The sequence below is a fragment of the Pristiophorus japonicus genome, chromosome 17, assembly GCF_044704955.1.
Source record: "Pristiophorus japonicus isolate sPriJap1 chromosome 17, sPriJap1.hap1, whole genome shotgun sequence".
NCBI lineage: Eukaryota > Metazoa > Chordata > Chondrichthyes > Pristiophoridae > Pristiophorus > Pristiophorus japonicus.
Window position 1 is genome coordinate 111,178,201 of NC_091993.1, and position 22,687 is coordinate 111,200,887.

Consider the following 22,687-nt stretch of genomic DNA (forward strand, 5'->3'; position numbering starts at 1 on the left):
TCGGGAACATTCTTCCCGCATCTAACCTGTCCAGTCCCGTCAGAATCTTATACGTTTCTATGAGATCCCTTCTCATCCTTCTAAACTCCAGTGAATGGAGGCCCAGTTGATCCAGTCTCTCCTCATATGACAGTTCAGCCATCCCTGGAATTAGTCTGGTGAACCTTCGCTGCACTCCCGCAATAGCAAGAATGTCCTTCCTCAGATTAGGAGACCAAAACTGAACACAATATTCCAGGTGAGGCCTCATTAAGGCCCTGTACAACTGCAGTAAGACCTCCCTGCTCCAATACTCAAATCGCTGAGGGGATTTGTAGGATCTTGCGGAGACATCGCTGGTGGTATTACTCCAGCGACTTGAGGTGTCTATTGCACATGGTACACATCTCTGAGCCATACAGGAGGGTGGGTATTACCACAGCCCAGTAGACCATGAGCTTGGTGACAGTTTTGAGGGCTTGGTCTTCAAACACTCTCTTCCTCAGGCAGCCGAAGGCTGCACTGGCGCACTGGAGGCGGTGTTGGATCTCGTCATCACTGTCTGCCCTTGTTGCTAGGAGGCTCCCAAGATAAGAGAAGTGGTCTACGTTGTCCAGGGCCGCGCCATGGATCTTGATGATTGGGGGGTAATGCTATCCGCTGAGGATAGGCTGGTGGAGGACCTTTGACTTACTGATGTTTAGCGTAAGGCCCATGCTTTCATACGCCTCGGTAAATACGTCGACTATGTCCTGGAGTTAACCCTCTGTGTGTGCACAGACGCAGGTGCCGTCCGCATACTGTAGCTCGATGACAGAGGTTGGAGTAGTCTTGGACCTGGCCTGGAGATGGCGAAGGTTGAACAGCTTCCCACTGGTTCTGTAGTTTAGTACCACTCCAGCGTGGAGCTCGTCAACTGTGAGGTGGATCATGGCAGCGCGGAAGATTGAGAAGAGGTTTGGAGCGAAGACGCAGCCCTGCTTCACCCCGGTCCAGATGTGGATTGGGTCTGTGATGGATCCGTTGGTAAGGACCATGGCCTGCATGTCGTCATGTGGTGACGTACCTTTAGGGGCATCCGAAACAGAGGAGGACGCTCCATGGACCCTCGCGGTTGACAGTGTCAAAGGCCTTTGTAAGGTCGAAGAAGGCCATGTATAAGGGCTGGCGCTGTACCCTGCATTTTTCCTGCAGCTGTCGTGCTGCAAAGTTCATGTCCGTTGTGCCCCAGAGGGGATGAAATCTGTACTGCAACTCCGGGAGCAGCTCTTCGGCCATGGGGAGAAGATGGTTGAGGAGGGCTCTCGCGACAACTTTCCCAGTGGCTGATAGCAGGGCAATTCCTCTGTAGTTGCCGCAGTCCGACTTGTCCCCTTTTTAAAAGATGGTCACAATTACTGCATCTCTAAGATCTCCCGGCATGCACTCCACCCTCCAGACGAGAGAGATGAGGTCGTGTATTCGCCTCAGCAGGGATTCCATCCACTCCCGTAGCTTGTTTGTTAGCTGCCTTTCAACCTCTTCCTTGCAGCCTCTTTCTCTTAATCTAAAGCTTACTTTGCTTTCTCTCTCTCTTCTATCTGTGAGCTCCCCTTTCCCTCTCTTACTTCCGTCTGTAAGGATAAGCTTCTGGGAGGTCACATTTAACCTATTTTTAGGGGTGGGCCTGAACCGGGATATTGACCAGACCTTTTGACCTATAGAGGTTTCCCTAAAACCTTAATACCCAATGGCGTATTGTGTTCTTTGTCTCGATTCTTGTGTCAAAGCCTGCCATTAATATTTTGGCAACACATCTTTCTCTGTTTATACTTTCCCAGGCTTCGTTCTTTGAAATTCGTATCTTATGTCTTTCGTCCTTATCCTGCCTTTTGATCTCATGAGGCCCAAGCCAGAAACCTGTTCACTTCAGAGTGTTACCTCCTTTATGACATAACAAATTGTCCTGTGTTTACGCTAAATTCGACCAAACTTCCTTCCATTATCTTTGCAAGCAGTTCTGTTGAGCTAACTTCAAATCCTACCTTAGCATTGTACATAAAATACATAAACAAGGCTCAAGTCTTAACTTAATAAAACAACAGATAATCGCTCAGCAACAGAGAGAATGTATATAGTACAAAGAACCCATGCCATCCACCGGAAACCAAGACATTAGCATTTCTAAGCATCGATCTGGTCCGAAGAGACTTTTTGTCTGCAATTTGAACATCAGAGTTTAAACACAGCATTTTTTCACAACACAGCTTTAATCGCATAACCATATGCATTTTTAGGCATCTATAGTTTCGTAACATGCAGTTCAGTTTTAGTTGGGTTACATATAATAATTAATCCAAACCATTGAGGAGCATCAATGTGTTGATCAAAGGGCAAGTTCCGTCATTGAATTTACTTCCACTGAAATCATCCAGATCCAAAGCCCACACCATGGCACCGCAAAATTTGTTACCCTTCAGCCATTGAGCCGACAGTTAAAAAGATATTAAAATACAATTGAGAAGTGCTTTTTGTTAAATAAAATTAACATTTTATTGAAAATCTAATGCTTTTCCTGCTAAAATACTGCATGGGTTAAAAACTGATATATAGAAGGTGCGAGAAAGACTGGGTGTACTTAAAGTGGATAAGTCACCAGGACCGAATGGGATGCATTCAAGGATGTCATAGCAGCGCATTTGGAAAGAGGTGGCATGATAGGTCCAAGTCAGCATGGATTTGTGAAAGGGAAATCATGCTTGACAAATCTTCTGGAATTTTTTGAGGATGTTTCCAGTAGAGTGGACAAGGGAGAACCAGTTGATGTGGTATATTTGGACTTTCAGAAGGCTTTCGACAAGGTCCCACACAAGAGATTAATGTGCAAAGTTAAAGCACATGGGATTGGGGGTAGTGTGCTGACATGGATTGTGAACTGGTTGTCAGACAGGAAGCAAAGAGTAGGAGTAAATGGGGATTTTTTAGAATGGCAGGCAGTGACTAGTGGGGTACCGCAAGGTTCTGTGCTGGGGCCCCAGCTGTTTACACTGTACATTAATGATTTCGACGAGGGGATTAAATGTAGTATCTCCAAATTTGCGGATGACACTAAGTGCTTAACTTATGTTTCAGGCAGATGCCCTGCACACCTAGTCGCTGCTTCCAATCAATGGTTTCATAAAGCAAAAATGTATGAAAATACATGTTAAGCCAAAGATGCTCCTGCCAAGCCAGCAACTTTGGGCAGAAAAATATATAAAGCAAGTGGGTACACTGTGAAAATGAGATAATTGAAAGGCAGAAGCGTCAGTAACCAGAGGACACCGATTTAAGGTGATTGCCAAAAGAAGCAGAGGTGACACGAGGAAACATTTTTTTACACAGCAAGTTGTTGTGCTCTGAACTGCACTGCCTGAAAGGGTGGTGGAAGCAGATTTAATAGTAACATTCAGAAGAGAATTGGATGAATACTTAAAGAGAAAACATTTACAGGGCTAGGGGGACAGAGCAAGGGAGTGAGATTAATTGGATAGCTCTGTGAAAGAGCCTGGCACAGGCACGATAGGCTAAAGGGTCACCTTCTGTGCTGTATCATTCTATGATTCTATGATAAGCAGGCCTGTGCTGACAGTCCTTGTTATCACCAGAAATAGGAGCAGGTGTTGCCTCGAGCCCGCTCTGCATGCTTCATTTTATTTATCAACCATTTTCTTGGCACTTACATGTACCTTATCTTCATGTTTACATATTGTTCTGAGCACCTTGTTTGGAAAACTGTTCCTTCATAACAGTAATCAGGATTTTTTTCCCTAAGTTTTCAGAGCACTGTGACCCAGAAATTCAACTGCAGAGCACCGTTTTTCAGGCGCTAAATTGCCGACTATGCTCCCAATATGGCAGGCAGGAAGCATGTGCACATTTCCGGCTGGAAGTGCGCCGCTCGCTACATGAGATTAATTGGCTACTCTGGTGTCAGGAACGCACGTCGGGAACATTGAAAGGGGGATATAATTCATTTAAATTAGGGTCCCGCATGTCTTGCCGGATCAGTTTACGATTTCCAAATTGCCCGGCGCTTCACTCGCCCCGTGCTGAACTTGCACAGCGCAGCGTGATGCTAACCAGCAGGAAGGCCCCCATACTTACCTGGACGTGGAGCCTGCAGTTTTCCTGCTCCTCCCCATCCCGCATTAAAGGAACGTAGGCCGCTCGCTCTCCCCACCGATTCCTAGGCCTCTGTTTTTAGTCCAAAAGCAGGTTTGAGGTTACAGTGAAGGTTGGCAATCTAGATGACATTGCCGAGGGAATAACGTGTTATTCAAGAGAAGGTAAAGATCACATTATGTAGGTAAGATAAGAACTGTTATTTTTCCATTAAGACTGGTCTTTTTCCAGTGATAACGTACTATAGCGTATGGGATTATTTATCACTAAAATAAACTCAGTGTATATGTTAGCGTTAGAGTTTTCTCAGAAGAATCACTCAACACTCAGAGTCGGTTCCAATGCTGATGCAGCTTTTATAACGCTCAGCAGGGAGGAAAAACTCAGGACCGTATCCAGGTTTCTCTCCACAGAACAAAGGGTTACATGCACTTTTATATGTTTCACAACAGTTACAAAACAGTTTACTACAGCTACACAGCCCATCACGGCTGGACACAAGCCAATCACAACGATTATAGATTACATATAGGTTCTTTTAACCCAATAGAATTCCCCTTATGTCTCAGGAACCATGTGTTCGTCTTTTGTCAGCTTGGGCTGATTGATATAGGTTCTCTCACTAGTTCTTTCTTCTTGGAGAAATAATTGGTTTCTAACCTTGTTTACAGGAGATGGGTTCTCTTATCTCTTTCTTCCTGGGGAATTAATTGGTTTATGGCCTTGAATACGGGAGATGGGTTCTCTCCTCATTATTCTTATCCTGCATCCAAGGCATTCCTATAGTGGGCCTCACAGGGTTATTGCTCGGTCATTGAACATTCAACAGTTCACAGCTTGACTACCTGATTTCCCATCATGCCTGGGCAGCCATTTTATGTGTGGCCACTTTAAACTTATATGCGTTTAGATATATCTAGCAGGTGCCTAATGCCTAGTATTCTGGTATATTCTAAAGGTGCCTACCTCCTACAACAACTCCCCCTTTCGGTAAAGGGACTAGTCCTAGTCCCCTTTTAACCGACCATTCGACCTTTATTAGATTTTGTGCACGGCCCGGTACTCCCTGCCTCAACGTGCTGGCCAGTCACGCGGTTTCAGGAGTCCCGGTTGCTTAAATCGAATTGACAAAGGCCAAATCCTCCTGCCCCCTTATAAAACAGGCTTGTTTAGTATCCGGGGAACGGTGATTTGTCTGTCTTCGTTGTGCGTGGTGTCTGCATGCCTGGCAGGCCATTACGCCCCATGTTATTGCTAAGATCAATTGTATCCCGACCAGTATATGTGAAATTATTCGAATCCATGGGTGGATGTTCACATTTATTCCCCAGTCCCAGACCTTTCTCCACCAACTCTGACTTTGTAAATCTACCTCGGTATCCTCTTCCAGTACTTTGATTTTAGTTTGTAGTTGGTGGTATGGCTTTACGGATTGACCCACTCTGAGCCTCAACTCTCGTAATACTTCGGTTAAATGTGGGATAAGGACCTGATCTGGTTCATCATAAGCCTGTAAATGATCATGGAGCTGATCGGTTACCTCAATAACTTCGGACTTCCTGCGCCTAACCTGGGTGATATGCGCTTGCCCGATCGCGACAGGTCGTAGTGGTGTAAAGCAAAAGTTTGGCTGCGGTATAGGGCACTGCAGGTCATTATACCGGTATGAACGCTCTGTGGTAGAGACGCAGTATCTTCCCCTCCCTCCGTAGCCTGCCCTCGCGAAGTGCATGTGTGCGGGCACTATTTCTAGTACACACCCGTCGGTTCGGTTAAACCCGCACTCGTCTCGCTCCCCTCTGCCCACCGGGTGAGGACCTACTGTGATTTCCCCCTTTTGCTTGCAATCTGCTAGGGAAATCCCGGTAAGTATGTTGTTTCGACGAACGGCAGAGGTGGTGGTCAGGTAGTAGCGTATGGAGACATTTTCCCGTATTATTCCGATATTCTCTCGTTGGTATAGGGGGAACGGCCCTGAGTCCGGCGTGACTATAGGGATCATCAGGACTGTCCCTATCCCGGTAGTCCTACCCATCTGGCAATCTGGAATTGCTGGGTATACTCTGGTCAGTCCCTTCAGAGTACAATTATCCAGTGTCCCCCTTTGGTTAGCCAACTGAGCTAAATCTTCCTGTTCTCTATCAATGAGGTGATTGATGGTTCTGGCGTGAGCTTCCAGGACTGAGATGCCATCCAGCTGGATTTTGGCACCCTCCTTTCCTAGGTTGGCTTGGTCTTCCTGGTTTTGCTCCACCCTCTCCAATAACCCCTTCATCACCCCTCTAAGCTGTTCCACCCTCTCATTTAATTCTTGTATGTCTATCGAGTTCACTACGGAGGTCCCTGTATTGAAAACGGTAGCAACATCATTAACTATTTCCCTCTTCATCCTGGGGGCTAACCCCTGTCCCCGGAACCTACTGGCACCCATTGCATCGGCAGCCTGCTGCATTACAACTTTACTTAATACATTGTACATCTTCCTTGACTGTTCTGTACAGTATTCCAGCATCTGGATGCCTGAAATATTGATCAGAACAGGCACAATTTCATGTCTAACATTATCATACAACAGTTCCCCCTCGCTGTACATTACAATCCCATTCTCTGGTCCCTTCGTAGTTATGGGGCAAGGCAGTTCCTCGGGCAATGTAGTGATTCTTATGGGGCGCGGTGTCGGAGGGGGTGAGAAACATACATACAATGATATTACAGCCACCCCCGCCTCCTCGTAATACCCACACAGCCCCATTCCCTTCTTGCGGATGACTGATTGCTGGGATTGTCCCGGAGGCGCGCAAATTATGCCGAAAGTACATTCATCAGGCCCTTTGACATCCCTCCGTTTAATGCATCTGCTCCTTATACCCGTGGAGCACTGTACACATACTCTTATTCTTATTAGGATTCTTATTAGGATTCACTTGTAACCATGCATTAAAATAAGTCCTGTCCTTGCTCCAGTCCTTGGCTGCTGGGATGCACATTCCGTCCGTTAAATTAAACAAGACTCCATAGTTCATATAGTTGTTTATTTCCAGCGTGCTCTGCTGTCCGTCGGTGTTGCCCAGGGTACGTGCATGTCGCAGGGCTATCCATATTACGAGTAGCGCCGTTCGTATTCCCATTCCGGTAAGTATTATCTGTAATTTTAAACAGACGGCCTGGTCGTCACCAGGGGTTAAGTTTTTTGCTCTACGAGTGTCCCTGTCACCCTGCAAAATCAGAAGGACAAGGTTATAATCGAACCATTTCGAGCTGAATCTGTAGGGCGTGCGCCCGTGTCTTTACCCACTTAAATATTACCCAAACTCCTATGACCAAGGCCAAAGCTATTCCTCCAAACATCACTGTCTGCTTTACCATTAGGTTGGGTTTGTGGACTACACCTACCCACCGTGGGGTACATTGGCTCTATTGCCAGAGGTGATGGTGCTATGGCTGCGCACTGCACTATCCGTCTAGTCCTGTTATCTCTTCCAGCCTGTTTATCTTAGCTTTTAACTCTTTAATTTGTTTTATTGAATATCTATTTCTTTATTGTATCAGGCAAGTATTATTACATAAGCTAGTTCTGTTTTTATTTTTGTTTCCTCTGTTAGGTGAGTCTTTTTTTTTCCTATTAAGAAATCCAAATTAATAATGTTCAGTATAAAACGGCTGTCAATGGAAAGGGTTAACTCCTTTCCAGGTTTGTAAGAAGACCTGATGTCATTACGTGACTTCACGTAATCATCTGAAAAAAAAAGTCTTTGTGCCTTCAAAACTGGCTTCGAAATTAGGAATCCGTTAAACAGCATAAATCATTAGAGTAAACTCCACTGTTTTCTTAACTTCTAATTCAAGTACTTGCCAAATAATTTTTTTTTTTAAATTGTTTTAAAACAAGACCACACATACAATAGCAATTTTGTTTACTGAAATTCAATTCTGTTTTTTTTTTATTTCTCTCTTTCTCCTCGTTATCTTCAAAACCCTCCTGCTTGTTTAGACTGTTCGGGACATTTTTGATAAACACTGTCCATTTTGGAAATCTTTTCAAACTGCATTGAAACTTTTTCATAATTGAAAATTCGAATCCATGTAGAGTGTTTTTTACTTATTCCAATTTTTTTTCCTCTTCTAATTAAACCAATATCTTTTTCACAGCAAACATCAACTAGTATTTAGTAAGTTATGTCTTTTTCCATTTAGTCTGTTACATCTTTTTTTTTCTTTCTTCAAATTAGGTTTTGTATTTTACACGGAGGGTTCGTAACTCCATAAAGTTGTTAATTTAAAATCATTTGTTTACTTTCAAAGTGGCGTCTTTATCTTTTTCTTTTTCTCCATAACTGGAATGGAGTCCAGCTTTGAGAGTTTGAGTGCTGCCTTTCGTTATCTCAAAATGCTCTAGTTTCAAAGTCGTTACTAAAGCTTGCTGTTTTTTAACATTTTCCAAAAGTTCCTTTTACACCTTCGCAGATAGCTCGCCACTTGCCCAGGAGTTTGACCTGATCAGATTTAATTTAATCTTTTTCTTTTTTTTTTAAATCCACCTCAGTATTTCCTGTGCCTTCTCTGAATATCTCAAAATCCCAATTCAAACGTTGTAATTTCAATCTTTATTTAAAACTTTTTTTTTAGAAGCTCTTTTTTTTAAAGCATTCTTTATCTCATTCCGAGACTAAATTTATGTCTTTCAACCCAATCAATCATTGCATGTTTTCTTTCGGCAAGTAAGTGAGCATGTCAAATAAATATTTTGCTCAACAAACCTATTCTTTATTTGTTTATTTTCCTAGCTCCGTAACTTATCATCCGAATAAATCCACACCTGCATATCGAACTTAAATTTCTTAAAACTTCCCACATACAGGACAACATTACAAAGGGTTAAAAAAAGACTTTCACTCTGTTTCTAAAATAAACAGACACTTGCATTCCTCTTCCAACCAGGCTTTCGGAACATGAAAACATAAAAAATTCATTCTGCAGTCAAAAATCACACAGACACTTCTCACTCAACGATCAGACATTTACAACAGTCTCTCTTCTTGTTTTGGCCGGCTCTATTTTTGGATCCATGACCTTTCAGGGAATTCGTAGTTTTATCTAAATAATTCCTCACATAACTAATTCCTGAGGATTCCACCCTGCTTTAATCATTTTTTCAATTAGCTTCTTTTGTTTTTCCGCCAGGTGGCGGGTAAGCGACCCTTCTGGTCCCCACTCGAGTTTACTTGTTTTCATGGCCATTCCTGGGTAGGACTAGTACCGTTAGGAATCTACTCTCAGAGGTCCGCTTTCTTTCTAGCGCGACTTGTAGTAAACTGTCTCTTGGCTACTGTCAGGTCACAAGTTCTGCTGTTACACAAACTTATACAATTCTTAAAAACACGTTTAAGCAATTCCCGCAGTGCTCTACGTATCCTTAACGACTACCTACCACCGCTCAGCCCGTTGGTCCGACCCTGTTCACAGGTTTGGATTCCGTTAGCCGCTGTACACCGCTTGGTTCTACCCCGGGGTATTTCAAATTACACTACTGGGTCCGGAAGATGTCTCTCGGTATCACGATCCCACGGTCTAAGTGTGTTCCCTACGCCTACTTGGTTCCTGGCCGTCACGTGGGACAAAAGTCCTCTTAATTCAGGCTCAGGCTAGGCGTTTGAGATATTAGACCGTCTCCTCATGTCGATCAACCAGCTTCCACCTCCCGCACCCTTTATACTTAAAAATTGTTTTTTATACTCACCCGGGTTTTTTCCAAGGGCGTCCAGCGACTCCGGGAAATCCCGTCGACTACGCCATTGTTAGCGTTAGTGTTTTCTCAGAAGAATCACTCAACACTCAGAGTCAGTTCCAATGCTGATGCAGCTTTTATAACGCTCAGCGGGGAGGAAAAACTCAGGACCGTATCCAGGTTTCTCTCCACAGAACAAAGGGTTACATGCACTTTTATATGTTTCACAACAGTTACAAAACAGTTTACTACAGCTACACAGCCCATCACGGCTGGACACAAGCCAATCACAACGATTATAGATTACATATAGGTTCTTTTAACCCAATAGAATTCCCCTTATGTCTCAGGAACCATGTGTTCGTCTTTTGTCAGCTTGGGCTGATTGATATAGGTTCTCTCACTAGTTCTTTCTTCTTGGAGAAATAATTGGTTTCTAACCTTGTTTACAGGAGATGGGTTCTCTTATCTCTTTCTTCCTGGGGAATTAATTGGTTTATGGCCTTGAATACGGGAGATGGGTTCTCTCCTCATTATTCTTATCCTGCATCCAAGGCATTCCTATAGTGGGCCTCACAGGGTTATTGCTCGGTCATTGAACATTCAACAGTTCACAGCTTGACTACCTGATCTCCCATCATGCCTGGGCAGCCATTTTATGTGTGGCCACTTTAAACTTATATGCGTTTAGATATATCTAGCAGGTGCCTAATGCCTAGTATTCTGGTATATTCTAAAGGTGCCTACCTCCTACAACAGTATAAAAGAGGGAGTTGATCTCCACAACACACCAGTTACAGGATGGCAAAGCTCCTGGTTGCAACAGGTAAGCATGTTTTACCATTTCATTACTTTCGATGTTGTAAGATTTTTCAGAAAATTTAGCTCTAAGATACCAATGGGGAATAGAACAAAGTGAAGACTCTTTTCGCAAATTCAAGTCTAATTAAAAAAGATTTGATTTTCTTTCTGTGTTATCTGAAGATACGTTACTGTTGATAGCACGCTGCTAAGTGCATGTTTTGACCAAAATTAACAGCAACAACAACAACTTGTATTTATATAGTGCCTTTAACATAGTGAAACATCCCAGGGTGCTTCATAGGAGTATTGAGAGACAAAAAGTTTGACCCCGAGCCACATATTAAGGCAGGTGACCAAAAGCTTTGTCAAAGAGGAAGGTTTTAAGGATGGTCTTGAAGAAGGAAAGAGAGGTAGAGAGGCACTCCAAATGACCCAACCCCATCGGATTATCTCCCTCCTGTTCCCCAATAAATGCTCTTTGACTGTACCGTGCATCATTATACTTCTGTTGTGATCAGATACAAGCAAGCAGGTGACCAAAAGTGATTCTGAGTCAATTCTCAGGTCTACCAGCTTCAGTTTTTAACTAATTGCGAAATGAACGTGAACAAATGGGGTTAAATTGTAATGAGTGATAGCAGTAGAATTGCATGAAGTGGAAGGAGGCTGTCTGTGTGATGGAGAGAATATGGGCTTGGAAGTTCCATTTGTGATTGAATACAACACGCGTTTGCGAGCAGTCTGGTTCAGCCTGAGACTGTAGCCAGGAACGAGTTGATGGCAAAATTGGGGATGGGAGCCAAAGATGAAAACTTCGCTCTTTCCAATGTTTAGCTGGAAAAAAATTGTGACTCATCCAAAACTGGTTGTTGGACAAGTTATCAGACAGTACAGGGGCACTGGAGGTGTGAAGAAGGTTGGTGGTGAGGTAGAGCCGATGTCATCAATGTACATCATCATTATCATCATAGGCAGTCCCTCGGAATCGAGGAAGACTTGCTTCCACTCTTGAAGTGAGTTCTTTGGTGGCTGAACAGTCCAGTACGAGAGCCACAGACTCTGTCACAGGTGGGACAGATAGTTGTTGAAGGAAGGGGTAGGTGGGACTGCTTTGCCGCACGCTCTTTCCGCTGTCTGCGCTTGATTTCTGCATGCTCTCGCCATTGAGGCTTGAGATGCTCAGCAGCCTCTCGGATGCACTTCCTCCACTTAGGGTGGTCTTGGGCCAGGGACTCCCAGGTGTCAGTGGGGATGTTGCACTTTATCAGGGAGGCTTTGAGGGTGTCCTTGTAGTGTTTCCGCTGCCCACCTTTGGCTCGTTTGCCATGAAGGAGCTCCGAGTAGAGCACTTGCTTTGGGAGTCTCGTGTCTGGCATGCGGACTATGTGGCCTGCCCAGCGGAGCTGATCCAGTGTGGTCAGTGCTTCAATGCTGGGGATGTTAGCCTACATCAACGTACATGTGGATGCTGACCCCACATCTGCAGATGATGTCGTTAAAGAGCAGCATATAGGTGAGGTAAAGGATTGTGCCAAGGATAGGTTCTTGTGGGCTCCCAGCCACACATATAATAGGTTCATTGTGTATCCTTGAATCTTTAAGCATATTTTGATCATAATTCTAAAACTTACTTTATATCCTTTATTGCAGTGGTGGTCTTGTTGGCGTGCCTGGAACTGGGTAAGCCTTTGTGCATTTCAAGCGTTCCTTTATTTTAATGTAATGTGCGGAAGCACTGTCCTGATTTCCATTTCTCCCCACTAACAGGCTCTGCCTACAGACTGGTTTGTTACTTTACAAACTGGGCTCAGTACAGGCCAGGAGCGGGGAAGTACAAGCCGGAGAATGTGGACCCTTGCTTGTGCACACATCTGATCTACGCTTTTGCTGGGATGAAGGACAATCAAATCGCCACCTATGAATGGAACGATGTTACTCTCTACCACTCATTCAATTCCCTTAAAAACAAGTATAATTATGCTATAAATATTGACAATGTACCTGAAATACTAAGCATTGTTTGATGTCTGTGTTATATTTTGTTTTATATTCCAAAATTGTGCCCATTTATATATAAATGTAACTTGTCTGACCCAGCCAGAGAGGTGATATATGTGTAGAATTGGCTTACGATTTGCGTCTCACAAGTGGAGATTGAGTCAATGCCCAATGGTTCTGACAATGCCCGATGTGGAATGAAGCATATCATGATATCACCACGTAAACAAAAACACCTATTCATTCAACAACGCAATGCGCAACCCTTAGGCCGGTCTATCAAAGTAACAAGTTATTTTAATGGGTGTGCAGCTAGATTATACTTGCCACATGCACTGAACTTTGCACTTGCTTCTGAATCTCAGAGTACACTGGAGCACATGCATACATGTGTGCCGTGCAAAGTGCAGTGCGTACACACCTGCATATGTACAGTGACACTGGGTATCGGAGATAGCTGGAACAATCAGTCTGCTCACCAACACCGGGTGAGTGAGATGACATTATTTAATGCACTTTAATTGTTCCAGACTGCTACAAAGGCACAGATCAACTCATATTTTCACAAAAAACCACCCCGCCCCAGTTTTGTATCCCCAATTGTTAGTGATTCTGTCCCCCTGTTTTAAAACTCCTCTCTTGTCATTTTCCCTACTCTGCCTTAGAGGACAGCTAGGTGACTTGCTCCCAGGGCTATGCAGGTGATGTTCATTGGAAGCTGCATAAATGTGGTGCAGAGAGATTTGTCAGTAAATGTGTGTTCTGCATTCAGGTACTTCCATTCAACCAAATTCAATCGCACAAGGAGAAAGCTGATAAAGATGAGAACAGTAATGATTTTCAGCAATTACTGAAGTGTTATTAAATGCATTTGCTTATGTTCTAATTTTACAACAGAAATGGAAACCTTAAGACACTTCTGTCCATCGGAGGCTGGAACTTTGGAACTCAGAAGTAAGATGGAAATATTTTATTTTGGTATTGAGTGAAAAGTGATTCTTTTCCAATTGCTTGTGATGCAAAATGAACTGGGGACAGACATATTGTGGGCAATGATAACCATGCAGTTTTCGATAAATATATCGGAGGTTAGCTTATAATATTTCTTGAATGAGTGATTAAGCTGGGCTGTCTGTAAAATGTAAATCAAACAATATTTAGCGGCTGATATTTGTCTGAAAGGAAAGATTGCAACATTTTCAGAAAGAATCATTTCAAGTTAATACACTTGGTGAAGATTGATTGAACTGATTACTGAGAGCAGCAACAATACAACACTTAGCAATTATATTTTTGTAAATTCCTGGTATATCTTGAAATGATAAAAGTTATGAAGCTCTTTAAGGTACAGGCTGAAATGACTAAATCAAAAATGCATCTGTTCTGAAATAAAAAGAGAGCATGCTGGAAACACTCAGCAGGTCGGGCAGCTTCTGTGGAGCGAGAAACAGGGTTAAGGTTTCAGGCCAATGACACTTCCTCAGCACTGGAAAAAGTTAGAGATGTAACAGGTTTTAAGCAAGTACAGAGGCAGCGAAAGTTGATGGGAGGAGTGATTAAATGACAAAAGGGATGACGGTGTTCTGATTTTTCTTTAACATTCTCCTCTCCTCCAGATTCAGCGCTATGGTTTCCTCATCAGCAACTCGCCAAACATTCATAAAGTCTGTGATTAGCTTCCTGCGCGGTTATGGGTTTGATGGTTTGGATATAGACTGGGAATATCCCGGGTCAAGGGGAAGCCCCCCACAAGACAAACATCTCTACACTCTGTTGACACAGGTGGGATTTAAAATACGATTTCATCAATTCCATGAAAATGGAATATTCAAAGTAGAAATATATGTATTTACTTAGCAAAACACTTTAATCGCAGCTTCATTAACCACTGTGATAAGAAAAAAATGTTTGTTGTGGCTCTGTGCAATAACTGCTATCCATCTCGGCTCCGTTGAAACCTGGTTCTACCTCTGGCTATACCCTTGTATTAGATACATTATTATGCAACACTTGGGCATGGATACATTTTATAATTCTTTAGTCGGTGATTGAAACCCTCTGTTTTGCGTGGACCAGTTGCTAAGAGAACCTTTATTCACTTTCAACTTTTAGGAAATGATGGTAGCCTTCGAGGCTGAGGGGAAAAGTTCCGGGACTCCAAGACTCTTGCTCTCAGTTGCAGTTGCTGGTGGGAAGAGTAACCGGCTATGAGGTTCCTCAGGTTGGACAGTAAGTATCCATGCCAGTCCTACAGGACTTTCTGATTTTTTTGTGCTTCCTTGGTAGTTCAGCAAATTTAACTAGTTAGTATCTGGGCCATACAGCCCTGGAAAGTCCCGGGTTCCATCTCCAGTCTGTACTGAGTGGAACTGTCTTTCGAATGACACATTAAACCAAGACCCCATCTGCTCTTTCAGCTGGACATAAAAGATCCCATGGCACTATTTTAAAGAAGAGCAGAGGAGTTATCCCCGATGTCCTGGCCATTATTTATCCCTCAACCAACATCACTAAAAAACAAATTATCTGGTCACTATCACATTGCTGTTTGTGGGAGCTTACAGTGTTCAAATTGGCTGCCGCGTTTCCTACATTACAATAGTGACTACACTTCAAAAGTACTTCATTGGCTATAAAGCGCTTTGGGACGTCCGGTGATCGTGAAAGACACTATATAAACACATGTCTTTCTCAATTTTTCTTTGAGTTGGCTGAACCCAGCTGAGGCAATGTTAGAGATGCTAAAGATGTTCTTGGTATTGCTGTTCTGATTCCTGATTGCAAGCAGGGAATGTGAAGAAGAGAGGGGCAGAGTGCAGGGTGGGTGAAGGAGAAAAGGTCAGTCTTTGCCAATTTGACAACCATTCATAAAATCTGAGCTTAGCTTCTTGCACGTTATGGGTTTGATAGTTTGGACAAAGACTGGGAATATCCCTTCAGTGCTGCATTCACAACGTGAGTCATGCTGAGAAAGCAGTACAAATGATTCTTTCTTTCCATGAGTAATAAAATATGAATGGCAAATGTAGTCAATGTTACAGTTCATGGAAATGCAGCACTAACTTGTTCACACCAAGGACCCAGAAAAAGCAATGAGATAATAACCAGATATTTTGTGGGTTATTTTGGTGGTGATGATTCAGGGATAAATATTGTTCAGGATACAAGGACAACTCCTTGCTCATCTTTAAATAGTGTTATGGGATATTTTACATCCATCTGAGAAGGAACATTCTGGCATAATATTTCATCTGAATGACAACATCTCTAACAGTGGAACACTCCCTCAGTTTTGACATCCTGACACATGAATAATGGGTTTTGATAATAAGGAAATAATTTATAGTTAAAATGCACCGTAACAATGAATAGAAAGGTATGTCTAAATGATATAGGAATTGCCCACACATTAAGACTCCCTCTTCAATCATCTTTCAGTCTATAGTTCTTGGTATTGTGTTCTCATTTAGATCCCATGAAGGTAAAGACCCTGCTCTGATCTGTTGGAAATAAATGTCACATGGCACACATCAAGCTGTACAGTCCTCTGGTCAGACCAAGCCCCACCTGAGGACTTGAACACATAATCTCAGCTGTCCCACCAGTGCAGTACCAAGGGAGCACGGCACTACCATTCTTTGGATGAGATGTTAAACTGAGGTCCTATCTACCCTCTCAGATGGATGTAAACGGTCCCATGGCGCTATTAGAAGAACTGTTCTCCCAGTGCCCTGGCCATCATTTTATCCCTCAGACAACAGCATTAATGTAGTTTCAGACACTTCATAAGTAATTCATCAGCTGTAAAGTACTTTGGGATGTCCCGAGGCCATGAATGGTCCTGTTTAAATGCAGCATCTTTCTTTGCTTTGCTCTATAGCTTCAATTGTCAGAACTTCTTTGTGCAATGATTCAGATCATTGTCATTAAATTTAGCAACCAGGAAAATAAGAAATAGGAGCAGGAGCAGGCCATTTGGCCCCTTGAGCGAGAACATCAATGTAACGTATGCACCTGTGAGTATGCTCACAGGTTGGTAGAGCTGTTGAGTTGGGAGTGGCTTAGCTATTCACAAGATGTTCACAAGACTCAATAAAACCCCAGCTAGTTGGGTTCAGGGGATCCATGATGAGGCAGGTGGTTGTGAGCCTAGTGGTTGAACTGGTAATGTGTCGTGTGATTGTTTAACAAAGTATCAGTGTAACTTGGATCTTTTCTCATACAGAGTCGTGGACTTTTTCAATGTGATGACGTACGATTTTTTTGGTCCCTGGAGCCATGTCACTGGAGAAAATAGCCCTCTTTATCCTCTCCCAAATAACCAAGACACTACAAACCTGTACTTCAATGTGGTAAGTACTCATGATAATAGAATCCCATCATGCTAATTATTTCCATTTATAAATAGATAACTATCTTTTACCAGAGGTTTTGCAGAGTCCTTCTTGCGTGAACATGAATGTTAATGCTTTCTCTGCAGAACTATGCAATGAAATACTGGAAAGATAAAGGAGCTCCTGCAGAGAAACTGAATGTTGGATTCCCTACATATGGCCATGCCTTGAGACTGGCCTCCTCCAACACTGGGCTTGGAGCCCCAACAGCAGGTCCTGGACCAGCTGGGAAGTACACCAGACAGGCTGGATTTTTGGCCTATTATGAGGTATTGATACTGATGCAGTTTCTTTATGTTTTAATATCTTATATTTTTAAATACAAAATAACCAAGTACCACATTCTACCCCCAAATACCTCAAGCTTTACTGCAACATCTGCATTATTGCAATCATACGAATTTCCTGAGGTAGATTAATTAACATATTATAATGTATCAGAAAAGCCTGTGCTACCTTTGTGATGTTCAGGTGATGGAAGTCTCAAATTTGTGTCATGATACTCTGATGAACAGAGATATAATGCCACACCTTTCATCATTGGATGGCACTTGACTATCTTCCTCTGGCCATTGTTGTCAGTCCTGGAAATTATATAAAGAGGTAAGATATAATCTTTTATATCCCCCTCCCTCACCCCCCCCTACCCCCCTTAAAGGAACATCCAGGGTTTCATGTACAAAGATTACAGTCAATCCTTACCAGCTTGTATCCCGATCTCTTGTACTATTTACCCACTGACAGAATGGGTAAAGAAGTTGGTGTTGATGTCATCTCTTCAGCCAGTCTCTTTATCTCCCCTGTGAGTAAAGTCCAGGTGCCTCTTTGGCTCCTTCACAGCCTCAGATTGGGAAGTTGCAGTGTGAGGAATCATTCATAACCTTTTAAGAAAAAGTAGTGCTACTTAATGAACATCTGAGGATGTATTGGTCAGCATTTGCTCAGACCATATTCAGAATATGAATTAAAATAGTTTTCAGCAGCAACAGAAAAGAACAGTGCCTCCTGTTTCAAGATTATATTTGAGAGAAAATGATAGCTGAATAAAACAAACAATGAAAAATGACGTGAGTAAGGTCGTTAACATCACGTAGAGCACTGCGAACCACTGATGATTTGTCCCACGATGTTTGTAGCCTAATGTCTCACTCTTCTGTCAGATCTGCACATTTTTGAATGGTGCCACCATGAAATGGGATGCTGCTCAGATGGTTCCGTATGCCTATAAAGGAAATGAATGGGTTGGATATGACAATGTGCAAAGCTTTGGAGACAAGGTAACTTCGATAAACTCTGCTGTTCTACACCTTATATTTGTATCTTTGATGCAATATTTATTGTATTATACAACTAGCTTATGAGAGTAAGCATTAGAATCATTTTGTTATATTGATCGATTGAATAACTGGAACACACATTCCCTGTCATTACACCATTACTTATAGGATGCTTGGAGCATTCTGCGCTCAAAGACTTCTGCACAGTTGTAAAATGTATCTAACATTGGTCTTCCATCCTGGTGATGAGGCCAGGAAAAAACACACCGAAAGCTTCCAGTGAGACAACAGAATGAAAACAGTTCCTTCATGTACCAAATGCCTGGTGAATTAGCGGTTTGAATGGCTATTCATTTAAAATGGATGCAACATCTTTTTTGAAGATTTTGAACCGCTGCTTTTATTTCTGATTTTGTCCCTTACACACGAGTAACGAGGGAAGTTCATATTTCTGTCAACTCACCTCTTTGCGGCCAAAATACACTCAGTGACAGAAACAGAGACAGTTTCTGTAATGACTCACTTCAGAGATACAAATACAGCAATATCAATGATATTTGGAATATCTGCCTTTATAGTCATTACAGAAAATATTACCCTGTCCCCTAGTCCATGACAAAACATGAATGAAGCAATATTCATGCAGAGGTGGCAGTGGACCTGTGGGCATTTTCACAATTTTGGAAGATCCCTTTTGCATTCAGTTCAGGGCCGTTGTAAATCGTAAATATATTTGGGGTAAAACTTGCTTGCAAACAAGATACGCAAAATAAATTTGTGAACAATTGCCTTCCAGGTTGAGTGGCTGAAGAAAAACAACTATGGAGGAGCGATGGTGTGGGATCTTGCTCTGGATGATTTCTCTGGTGCTTTCTGCAACCAGGGGCCTTACCCTCTCATTAACAAACTGCACACCGGGCTTGGAATTTCTGCAGGTAAATGTCAGGACTATTTATACTTGGAGCTGATTACTTGTTGCTTACCACCAAGTCAGCATGGAAAGCCATTAATGGCTAAAATCATTCAGAAATTGTTTGGATTACCTAAGTGTATTTCAAATTCAATATATTTGGAGTGGCAAAAATCTGACCACCAGAATATTGCTGAGCGTCTATGAGCATAAGGTTCCTCAAACAGGACGAGCAATGCAGCAAAATGCTGAAACATGTATATGTGTTAACAGAATAAGACATAAATCCGTGCTGGATGTTGCATCCAGTATGTAATGGCACTAAAAAATAGTGACGATGTGCATTGTAATATTGTGTCATTTAAAGGGACAATGTATTGCGATACAACTTTACCAAGTTTTTTTTAAATGAAAGGAAGTTCAGTAACATCTGCCACAAATGTTGTGTATTCAAAACAGAAAATGCTGGCAGTACTCAGCAGGCCAGGCAGCAGCTTTGGAGAGAGAAACAGAGTTAACGTTTCAGGTCTGTGACTCTGTTTCTCTCTCTCTCTCCACAGATGCTGCCTGGTCTGCCGAGTGTTTCCAGCATTTTCTCTTTAGATTTCAGATTCCAGATTCCAGCATCTGCAGTATTTTGCTATTGGAGAAATGTTGTGTAACTTGACTTAAAATGGAACTATAATTAAATCACACTTCAAATACACTCCAGACACAATGTGCCACATCACAAGATTTCCTCAGTGGCCCTTATTGAGCTGAACTTCACAAACATCTTGTTCCTGATAACGCAAGGAACTGAGTTCACCATGAAGATATTCAATGCAGCAACATCCCTTGAACTTGCAATGCTTAGCTTCAGTTGATATCAATTTTGAAGCAAGCAATGAATTAATTAACTTTATTTCCTTCCAGCTTGTGTTCCATCGAAAACAACACTGCGACCAAATGTTCCTCCTACTCATGTCCCCAGTGGTGGTGGCGGTGGCGGGAGTGGTGGTGGTGGCGGTGGTGGCAGTGGGTTCTGCGCTGGCAGATCTAACGGTACCTACCCTGATCCAAAGGATAAGAACAAATTTTATCAATGTGTCAATGGAGTGACCTACGAGAAGCATTGCGCTGTTGGATTAATCTTTGATACTTCCTGTAACTGTTGCAACTGGGCTTAACGTGAAAGCAGAAGGTAAGCGTGCTTATTATTCTAAGTAACCGATCAAAGCAGGCATCCTGCGTAAAACAATTATGTTCAGGTGGTGTAAAGTACCAGTATAGTCTTCATTAGCAGCCCCTAAAGGAATACAGCTGGAGTTGAAAGTAGACAAGTAAAAATAAACAAAATGCAGTTCGCTGGGTGTAAACTTTCAACACATCCTGAAAACGTAGTACATTGTGTGCTGGCCACTGAGTTGTCGGTTCATTTGTAGTTTCAATTGGGTTGAAATGGGTGGAATAATGGGTGGTATGCCCCTGCAGCTCACAGTCACTGCAGCGCTGTGGTGTCATTGACTTCTGCAGTGACATTAGGACACAATGACAAGACAGGGTTACTGAGTTATATTTGTGCCCAAGCTGTTTTTACACATGTTCCAGAAATTGGTTGCAAAGTGAAATTGCGGAGGTCTGTGAGTGAGTTTCTGGTCAGTCCAGTTGGGTGATGAAGATGTATTGTTGAGGGAGAAGAAAGGACATTGTAATGTATGCACCTGTGAGTATGCTCACAGGTATGTAGAGCTTTTGCCGTGCAATAAGTTTTTAAGTCGGTTCACAGGCTCCCAGGCCGCCTGCAATTTCTGCGGTCTGGAGGAGTCAGTGCTCCACGTTTTTATGGAATGTGCGAGGTTGCAGCCGCTATTCCATTATTTGAAGGGTCTGCTCCTCAAATTCTGGTTGCACTTCAGTCCCACACTCCTGATCTTTGGGCACCCTGTGCGGAGGGGAGCGGGCAGGTCGGAAGGCCTCCTCGTAGGACTGCTCCTGGGCACGGCCAAAGGGGCCATCAAGCGAACCGGGCAGCGGGCGGTCGAGGGGGCCGTTCAGCCCGACTGTCTGCCTCTCTTCCGTGGATATATCCGAGCCAGGGTGTCACTGGAGATGGAGCACGCGGTGTCCACTGGTACGCTCGTGGCCTTCCGCAAGAGGTGGGCGCCGGAGGGACTGGAGTGCATCATCACACCCAAAGTTTAAGTTGATTTAAAGTCTAAATGTTAATGTGTTTAATTTGTCGGTTTTAGTGCCCCCCTCCCTTTTAGCCAGTGGGCACTTGTATAATTTGTGTTTCACTGCCCTCAACAAAAAAAAAACAAGGGGGCACTTGTTTGAAAATGTTTGGTGTGTGTCCCCCTTTAATCAGGGGACACTTGATTTAATTGATTTAATTGATTACAACTAAAATAGTTGTAGAGCTCTTGCCCCCCTTAAAAAAGCGAAACAAAAAAAAACAAGGGGGCACTTGAAAAGTTTTTGGGAGTGTGTGTGTCCCCCACCACCCCACCCCCCCTTTAATCAGGGGGCACTTGTTTATTAGTTTACAACAAAATAGTTGTAGAGCTGTTGCATTGTGAGTGGCTTAGCCAATCACGTGATGTTCAGAAGACTCAATAATCCCAATTAGTCGAGTCTAGATCATCCATGATGAGGTATGCAGTTGTGAGCCTAGTGGATGAACTGGTAATGTGTAGTGTGATTGTTAAACCTTTGTTAATAAACCAACTAGTTCTTAATGACCATCTGTTGCTATGAATTCTGAAGCAAATAACCCATGAAGCAATTACATTACAGAGAGGAAACAACAAACTAATTTAACATTAAGAAATAGACATAATATATAAGTTGTTTGTATGCAACTGATGTCCCATTAAAATATTATTGTTCAATAAGAGAACACAAAGATGCTCTTTATTTTTCCAGCCTGCAATCAATCTTCGTTGCATACCGATGAAGCTGTAACTGGCCTTCAGTTTAATTACGGAAGTGACACCACTTCGCGGATAAAGACCATTAAACTACAACGTCTAGTTTTTCTCAACTGAAGATTACAATGGCAGTTAACACAGCAAAATAAAATAATTGATTCATGCAGATAAGTTTATTTTGTGTTTTGTTCATAAATGAAATGCAACAATTTCAGTGGAAAAGAATTTCGTTGCATGAATCCACTTCTGATGTAATAGTTAACGGCAGAAGCATGCATTTTAAACCTTCATACAAACTCAAAACACAGCACCCTGATGTCTTTTGGGATTCCTGCACTTCACAGGGAAAATACTTTTGGGTTTTGACTCAAGAAGGAAAACTGGATTTAACTGAGTTTTCATATTCTGCTTTCTACCAACTTTAATCCTGATTCCACTATAAATTGATACCAATCATTTACATAGTGGATTGACTTAAGTGTTTGGGAAACAGATAGTGGCGGTTGAATGTGCGGGGTGGGGGCAGGGCGGTGGTGGGGGAATGA

General features: G+C 42.7%; 1 pseudogene; it reads left to right on the top strand.

Moving 5' to 3' along the window:
* The first annotated feature begins 10,648 nt into the window (after positions 1 to 10,648).
* LOC139227913 (acidic mammalian chitinase-like) lies at positions 10,649 to 20,399 on the top strand (annotated as a pseudogene).
* Positions 20,400 to 22,687: the final 2,288 nt, after the last annotated feature.